At 47.7% G+C, this 8,849-nt stretch overlaps 1 protein-coding gene and 5 non-coding genes across 6 annotated transcripts in view; all 6 read left to right on the top strand.

Annotated features, from left to right (window-relative positions):
- Positions 1-8,849, top strand: part of LOC119162205 (1,5-anhydro-D-fructose reductase-like) — a 162,511-nt gene that overhangs the window by 99,066 nt on the left and 54,596 nt on the right. The window lies entirely within an intron of this gene.
- Positions 355-426, top strand: TRNAP-CGG (transfer RNA proline (anticodon CGG)). Its single transcript has one exon. It is a non-coding gene; the product is annotated as a tRNA-Pro (tRNA).
- TRNAP-CGG (transfer RNA proline (anticodon CGG)) lies at positions 5,982-6,053 on the top strand. Its single transcript has one exon. It is a non-coding gene; the product is annotated as a tRNA-Pro (tRNA).
- TRNAP-CGG (transfer RNA proline (anticodon CGG)) lies at positions 6,502-6,573 on the top strand. The gene has a single exon. It is a non-coding gene; the product is annotated as a tRNA-Pro (tRNA).
- Positions 6,763-6,834, top strand: TRNAP-CGG (transfer RNA proline (anticodon CGG)). The gene has a single exon. It is a non-coding gene; the product is annotated as a tRNA-Pro (tRNA).
- Positions 7,025-7,096, top strand: TRNAP-CGG (transfer RNA proline (anticodon CGG)). Its single transcript has one exon. It is a non-coding gene; the product is annotated as a tRNA-Pro (tRNA).

Below are 8,849 nucleotides of genomic sequence, written 5' to 3'. Positions count from 1 at the left end.
AGTGGCTTTTGGCACGTAAAACCCTTTTTATTATCTATTAGCAGCCAGTCAACGTAGTACAAAAGCGTGACAGAACAACGCCGGGAGTGTCAGCGGCTCGTTGGTCTAGAGGTATGATTCTCGCTTCGGGTTCGAGAGGTCGCGGGCTCAAATCCCGGACGAGCCCCTTTTTTCTCAGGGGAAAGACCAGCTACAACTATTAGCGCTAAAATGTACAATTTGTTACATGTTTTGCCCTTATGTGCTTCATATATACACCTAGTGGCTTTTGGCACGTAAAACCCTTTTTATTATCTATTAGCAGCCAGTCAACGTAGTACAAAAGCGTGATAGAACAACGACGGGAGTGTCAGCGGCTCGTTGGTCTAGAGGTATGATTCTCGCTTCGGGTGCGAGAGGTCCCGGGTTCAAATCCCGGACGAGCCCTTTTTTTCTCAGGGAAAAGACCAGCTACAACTATTAGCGCTAAAATGTACAATTTGTTACATGTTTTGCCCTTATGTGCCTCATATATACACCTAGTGGTATTTGGCACGTAAAACCCATTTGTATTATCTATTAGCAGCCAGTCAACGTATTACAAAAGCGTGACAGAACAACGACGGGAGTGTCGGTGGCTCGTTGGTCTATTCCACTTCCGGCTTTCGAGCGATACGGTCGCGGAATGTTCGGCTCCGACGGAGCGGTATCAGCGGCCCGACCGGGCCGCGGTAACAGGGTTTTTGCGCCTAGCGCCGACGATTATCAGGTGATTTTGCCCAATCTGCCTTCCGGACGCATCGCTGCGAATACCGTTTTCATGCATGGTGATCCGAGAGCCCGGCCTTACCGCGTCGAAGATTACCGGGACACTTTGGCCAAGCTTGGTGCGCTCGACGACGTTTTGGCGTTGGGGGCGTATCAAATGAACCACGTATGGGCTGTGACATTGACGAGTGCTGAGGCTGCTCGGAAGTTGCTCTCCGCCATCGATGTGAAGGTAAAGGATCGCCCATGTTTGCTCATTGACCCAAATAACCGCGAGGTTCACTTGAAGCTTCACTGGTTGCTGCACGGCGTGACCGACGAAGACGTGCGTGTTGCCTTGACTCCCTATGGGAAAGTGTTCGAAGTGAAACGGGAGAAGTGGCGAGCACCGGGCATCACAGAAAAGGGCTCAACGACGCGGTCTGTGGGACTAAAGCTGCACTCCGACGTCAAGGTGGATGACATTCCGCACCAGCTCAAGATTGCCGGAGAGCTGACTCTCGTTGTCGTTCCAGGCCGTGCACCGTTGTGCCTAACGGTGCAAGACTACCGGTCACATACGTCGCGACTGTCGAGTACCCCGCTGCAGTCGTTGTCGCCGCTTCGGCCACGAAGACGACGACTGCGCGAAGACATATGCCAGTGTGACTGGACCAGCGCAGGAAAGTGATGCACTGGAGCACCTCATGGACGAAGCAGACTCGGAAGAAACAGCAGGAGTTAACCCGAGCTCTGCTGTGGAAGATGGGTCGTCATGCCGTCAAGAAGAGGGCGTGTGTGAAGCACCAGGTAAGCCCGACGCCGGGCTTCCACATGAAGGCGTAGGCGAAAGTAGTGAAAAGGTGGATGCAAGCAGCACCGGCGACACGTGTCTTGGCTCAGCAGACGAGACCCCCTCCGAGGCTGAACCGATGACTGGGATTGAAAGCGACAGTGGCACTGTGTCGGGGAAGCGTCCCCGTGACGAAGGGATAAAAGACAAGGGCACCACTGCTGCCTCGCCGGACGAACCACCCGCCAAAACTACTCCCGCTCGGCGGCCTCTCATCCGGCCACGGCCAAACATTTCGTCGGAGCGCAAGACGGCGGAAACGCCGCCTTCGCCAACTTAAGGACTGTACTGGGACAAGGCGTTCAGGAAGAAATTGCAGTTGTAAGGTAAGCGCCATGCCCCTGGGTTTTTCGTAGCCTTACAATGGTGCAAATAGAAAATTCAATCCGTGTGGCCACTTTAAATGTGCGTGGCCTGGCCTCACTGAGAAAACAATGTCAACTTTATCGGCTAGTAAGTGACCTCGACCTTGACATACTGGCAGTCCAAGAGACTAAAGTCCATGGCGACGATGAAACTGGGGGCATGGTGCGGCAATTCTTGCCGCGGTATTCTGTTATAGTTAGCCATGCCATAGGGACTTCTTCCGGTTGCGTTTTGTTCGTCAGACAGAGTCTGGGTGCTAAAGCAGAAGCCTCAACGTCATGTCCGTCTGGTCGGCTCATTGTTTGTGATCTTTTGTTTTCGGGATTGGAATGGCGCGTAATAGGCTTGTATGCACCGACTGTCACTGACGAAAGACGCATATTTTTCGAACAACTAAAGCAGTATACCAAATGTAATAGGCTCCTAATCATTATTGGCGATTTCAACTGCGTCCTTTACGCCAAAGACAAAACTAGCAAACGACATTACAGGGATGCAAGTACGGCTGTCTTAAGCGATATAGTAAGAGAACATGGTTTGGAGGATGTGGCTGAATGTCTCGGTGGTGGCCGGACTATGCAGTACACCCACTTTCAGGCATCCAGCCATTCCCGACTAGATAGGGCGTACGTGAGTGTTGAATTGATGCCGCTTTGCAAGGCATACCGTGTTAACGCCGTTTCATTTAGTGACCACTGCTTGGTTAGCTTTGTAGTAGCTAGCACGAAAGAAACGAAAAGGGCCTTCGAGTGGCAACTATGGAAATTGAATTCGAATCTGCTGAGTGATGAAAAATTTATGGAGGAAGTAATGACGGAAGTTGAAAAAATGAAAGTTCGCAGTAAAAACACGTTTAGAGAAAAATGGGAGAACTTCAAGCAGGTCGTTAAATTGAAGGCTTTGGAACGCTCGAGCGCTATAAGCAGAGAAAAAGGAGCAGAAGAAAAGCTCATGCGCAGAAACCTGGAAAAATTGCTCCTCGAAGAATGTAGAATGCCCGGCATGTTTTTTGAAGATATTCGCGCGTTGAAAAGTAAAATTGAGCAGTTCGATGTCGAAAGATACCGCGGTGCTATGGTTCGGGCAAGAGCCGAGCGACTGATAACGGCAGAAGCACCGTCAAAAAGGGCGTTGGGCTCAGAAAAGTGGCATGCGCGTCGTAATCAGATAACAGAAATTGAACACGAGGGTGAAGTCAGCGATGTCGCAGATGTTATCGAGCGTGCTTTCTTTGAGCACTTCAATGGTTTATTCGCCGCCAGCTCAGTTGATGTCGATCGTTTTAAAAAAGATTTTTTACCGCTGATGCCAAAGCTTGACAATAATGCAAAAGAATTATTGGAGGAACCCATTTCGGAAGAGGAAGTTAACAGTGCTATTGAAAGTATGCATCCCGGGAAATCGCCTGGCCCTGATTGTCTGACTTCCGCCTTTTATAAGTGTTTCAAGTTTGAAATAACACCAGTCCTAGCCGACGTTTATAATGAGGCATTCGAGCTGAAAATATTACCCCCGTCCTTTTCATCATCTCACACTGTTCTTATACCAAAATCGGAAGACCCCGTTGCGCTGCGCAAAGTAAATTCTTACCGCCCAATCTGCCTCACTAATGGAGATTACAAGATATTCATGAAAATCCTAGCTAAATGGTTGCAAACAGTCATTACGGAGCTCGTGGGGCCGCATCAAACGTGCGGCATTAAAGGTCGAACTATCCTCACGAATATACACGCAGCCCGGAGCATCCTCGAATGTTGCGACGCTATTGGTGCGCGAGTCGCAATGCTGCAAATCGACCTCGAGAAGGCTTTTGACAGGGTGCCTCATGAAATTCTGCTGTGCATCCTAGATTATGTGAATTTAGGGAAAATAATCAAAGAGGGGGTTGTCATGGCGTACCGAGACTGCTCAACACGGCTAATCGTTAACAAGTTGGTGGGGAAGCGCATCCCAGTCAAGCGTTCGGTCCGTCAGGGTTGTCCTCTCTCACCGTTATTGTTTTGTTTGTACATTGAGTCCTTTTGTTTGAGTGTCATAGAGAATGACTGTGTCCGTGGGTTTAAGCTGCACGAGGTTGAAGTCCGACTGTTGGCTTATGCGGACGATATTGCCATTTTTTGCGCGGACTCTGACAGCATAGCAGATGCTGTCAAATGCGTTACTAACTTCTGTGCTGCAAGTGGCAGCGCTGTAAACTGGGGAAAATGCCTTGGCTTTTGGCACGGTGACTGGGCAGAAACCCCAGACAGTTTTGCCAGCATAAGGTTTGTTACGACACCGGTGAAATACTTGGGTGCCCCCCTCGAATGCTACAAAGACAGCGACTCGTACTGGAGGAGCCAAGTGGATAACCTGCGGGAAAGAGTGAACAAGTGGAATGGCTGGAATTGGTCTCTTTTCTAAAGCCACAATTTGCAACATATTCTTAGTGAGTAAAATTTGGTATATCTTACAAGTCTTACATTGTTCAAGGGTAAACATCCAAAAATTTCACCGTGTGTTCGCTGTCTTTGTGTGGGAATCGTCTTGGGAAAGATCGAGTCGGACCAATTTATTTCTTCGAGTGCGAAATGGAGGACTCGGCTTGTCGCATTTGTTTTTAAGACAGGTAGTCAATCGATTTTGTTTCTTTAGAGACGTCGACAACCCATTCCTTCGCACTGTCTGTCAACTTCGCCTGGGGCAACACTTGCCTAACATGGTTGTATCAACCTGCAGCGTACCTGGTGGTGTTTATGGCTTTCTCCGCGAAGTTGTACTTTCTTGTAGGTTTCTGTCAGTGCGGTTTTCACTTGAATACTTGAGTCAAGTCCGACGAAGAAAGTTGTACAAGGACCTATGTGATGTGTTTTTACCAGTGCCTTTGTATCGGTCCCTTTACAATGTATGCCATGGCCACACTGTACTAAAGCGCGTCAAGGCGATGAAAATATCGCCAGGTGCTAAGAATTTCTTTTTTAAATTACATACCGGTACGCTGACCGTCAAAACCTGGATGGCTGCAAAGGGGTTTTACGTTCCTTGGGGCACGCATTGCATAATGTGCAGAAAGGAGGAGACAATTGAGCATGTATTCATTGACTGCTGGGATGCTGTTTTTCTTTGGGACGTGCTCCAGCGCACGATCAAAAAAGATTTCCCCATTGATGCATATGGCATCCGCTATTTGCAAATACAAAGTGACGATGGTACCCCATATGATATGATAATGCTTATGGCTCTTCATAGCATTTGGAAATCCAGGATGGTAGCCATGCACTTTGATGTAGATGCACGAGCACCCACCCAGTACTTCAAAGAGTATATAAGAAATTTTGTGGATGAACAAAAGTTGGAGGAATAACCCCCCAGAATGGTTGCCGCGCGTCGAATTACTATCGACGATAAAAACATTTTAACAGATGCGTGGCCACATCGTTTGAGCCACGGTTTTTACAATGTTTTGGATTGTGTTGTGTATCAGTTAATATGTGTATTGTTTACGTGAGCCGAAAACAGGCAATAAAGAAAAAAAAGCGGGTCGTTGGTCTAGAGGTATGATTCTCGCTTCGGGTGCGAGAGGTCCCCGGTTCAAATCCCGGACGAGCCCTTTTTTCTCAGGGGAAATACCAGCTACAACTATTAGCACTAAAATGTACAATTCGTAATGTTTTGCCCTTATGTGCTTCATATATACACCTAGTGGCTTTTGGCACGTAAAACCCATTTGTATTATCTAATAGCAGCCAGTCAACGTAATACAAAAGCGTGACAGAACAACGACGGCAGTGTCAGTGGCTCGTTGGTCTAGAGGTATGGTTCTCGCTTCGGGTGCGAGTGGTCCCGGGTTCTAATCCCAGACGAGCCCTTTTTTTCTCAGGGGAAAGACTAGCTATGACTATTAGCGTTAAAATGTACAATTCGTAACATGTTTTGCCCTTATGTGCTTCATATATACACCTAGTGGCTTTTGGCACGTAAAACCCATTTCTATTATCTAATAGCAGCCAGTCAACGTAATACAAAAGCGTGACAGAACAACGACGGCAGTGTCAGCGGCTCGTTGGTCTAGAGGTATGATTCTCGCTTCGGGTGCGAGAGGTCCCGGGTTCAAATCCCGGACGAGCCCTTTTTTTTCTCAGGGGAAAGACCAGCTACGACTATTAGCGCTAAAATGTACAATTTGTTACATGTTTTGCCCTTATGTGCTTCATATATACACCTAGTGGCTTTTGTCACGTAAAACTCATTTGTATTGTCTATTAGCAGCCAGTCAACGTAATACAAAAGCGTGACAGAACAACGACGGGAGTGTCAGCGGGTCGTTGGTCTAGAGGTATGATTCTCGCTTCGGGTGCGAGAGGTCCCCGGTTCAAATCCCGGACGAGCCCTTTTTTCTCAGGGGAAATACCAGCTACAACTATTAGCACTAAAATGTACAATTCGTAATGTTTTGCCCTTATGTGCTTCATATATACACCTAGTGGTATTTGCCACGTAAAACCCATTTATATTATCTATTAGCAGCCAGTCAACGTAATACAAAAGCGTGGCAGAACAACGAAGAGAGTGTCAGCGGCTCGTTGGTCTAGAGGTATGGTTCTCGCTTCGGGTGCGAGTGGTCCCGGGTTCGAATCCCAGACGAGCCCTTTTTTTCTCAGGGGAAAGACTAGCTATGACTATTAGCGTTAAAATGTACAATTCGTAACATGTTTTGCCCTTATGTGCTTCATATATACACCTAGTGGCTTTTGGCACGTAAAACCCATTTGTATTATCTAATAGCAGCCAGTCAACGTAATACAAAAGCGTGACAGAACAACGACGGCAGTGTCAGCGGCTCGTTGGTCTAGAGGTATGATTCTCACTTCGGGTGCGAGAGGTCCCGGGTTCAAATCCCGGACGAGCCCTTTTTTTTCTCAGGGGAAAGACCAGCTACAACTATTAGCGCTAAAATGTACAATTTGTTACATGTTTTGCCCTTATGTGCCTCATATATACACCTAGTGGTATTTGCCACGTAAAACCCATTTGTATTATCTATTTGCAGCCAGTCAACGTATTACAAAAGCGTGACAGAACAACGACGGGAGTGTCAGCGGCTCGTTGGTCTAGAGGTATTATTCTCGCTTCGGGTGCGAGAGGTCCCGGGTTCAAATCCCGGACGAGCCCTTTTTTTCTAAGGGGAAAGACCAGCCAGAACTATTAGCGCTAAAATGTACAATTTGTTACATGTTTTGCCCTTATGTGCTTCATATATACACCTTGTGGTTTTTGGCACTTAAAACCCGTTTATATTATCTATTAGCAGCCAGTCAACGTAATACAAAAGCGTTACAGAACAACGAAGGGAGTGTGAGGTGCTCGTTGGTCTAGAGGTATGATTCTCGCTTCGGGTGCGAGGGGTCCCGGGTTCAAATCCCAGACGAGCCGTTTTTTTCTCAAGGGAAAGACTAGCTATGACTATTAGCGTTAAAATGTACAATTCGTAACATGTTTTGCCCTTATGTGCCTCATATGTACACCTAGTGGTATTTTGCACGTAAAACCCATTTGTATCATCTATTAGCAGCCAGTCAACGTATTACGAAAGCGTGACAGAACAACGAAGGAGTGTTATCCGCTTGTTGGTCTAGGGGTAGGATTCTCGCTTCGGGTGTGAGAGGTCGCGGGCTGAAATCCCGGACGAACCTGCTTATTCCTATGTGGAAGACCAGCTATGACCATTAGCGCCCATACGTACTATTGGTTACATTTTTTGCCCTTATGTTCCACTTATATACACATAATTGTATTTGGCACGTAAAAAACAAGTATATTATACATTAGCAGCCAGTCTACCTATTACTAAAGCGTTACAGAACAATGAAGGAGTGTTATCGGCTCGTTGGTCTAGATTATACTTCCGGCTGCCATGCGGTGGGGACGCAGAATGCTTCGTTCCGAAGAGGTGGTGTTTGCGGCTCAGTCGACTCGCGGAAACAGGACCACTGATATGTAAAGCAAGGATTGTCAAGGCATTTTACCGCAGTTGCCGACAGGACCATGTGTTTTCAACACAGTTTTCCTTCACAGAGACGTAAAGGCAAGGCCCTTCCGCGCCGAAGATTTCAAGAACACTTTGGCTCGTCTAGGAATGCTCCCTGAAGTCGTCACCTTTGGGGCGTTCCAGATGAATCACGTTTGGGTGGTGACGTTTAGGAACCCTCAGTCTACAAAAAAGTGCTGGCGGCTTGCGACTTAAATGTGAAAGGCGAAAAGCACCTGATTTTTTACCCTGCCAACCAAGACACTCGCTTGAAGGAATTCTGGCTCCTTCACCATGTGCACGACGATGATGTACGTGAAGCGCTTGCCTCGCGCGGAAAAGTTGCTTAAGTATCTATAGTACGCTGGCGAGTGCATGAAATAACGCATAAAGGTTCGATGACGAGGTCTGTGACCATGAAGCTGAGGCCTGGTGTGACAGTCGATGACCAGCCGCATCAGATTCGCATAGCTGGTATGATGGCGCTTATCATGGCCCATGGAAGGCCGTTATGTTTAAGGTGCAACCGCACAGGGGATATCAGGAGGGAGTGTGGCGCTCCGCACTGCACTGTCTGCCGATGATTTGGACACGATGAGAGCCAGTGCGTGAAGACGTATGCTAAGATCGCCGGCCCATCAAGACTGGACGATTTACTTCAAGAACACGTCATGGACGCCACTGATGCGGAAGAAGCGGCTGCAGAGTTAGGCACAAATTGACAAAACAATGGACAAGAACAAACTGCACAAGAAGCAGTAAAGGAAGACATTGGAAGGAAAAAGGAAGACGAACCCAAAGATGGAAAAGAAGAAACGCTTACGGAGGACGTTACGACAACTGTGGCCCCGCCGGACAGCGCAAAAAACGCAGGGACGAAGCAAGTCGATAAGGGAA

Source organism: Rhipicephalus microplus, chromosome X (genome assembly GCF_043290135.1).
Source record: "Rhipicephalus microplus isolate Deutch F79 chromosome X, USDA_Rmic, whole genome shotgun sequence".
NCBI lineage: Eukaryota > Metazoa > Arthropoda > Arachnida > Ixodida > Ixodidae > Rhipicephalus > Rhipicephalus microplus.
Note: the sequence above shows the minus strand (reverse complement) of the source record. Positions and strands in the feature narration are given on the sequence as shown.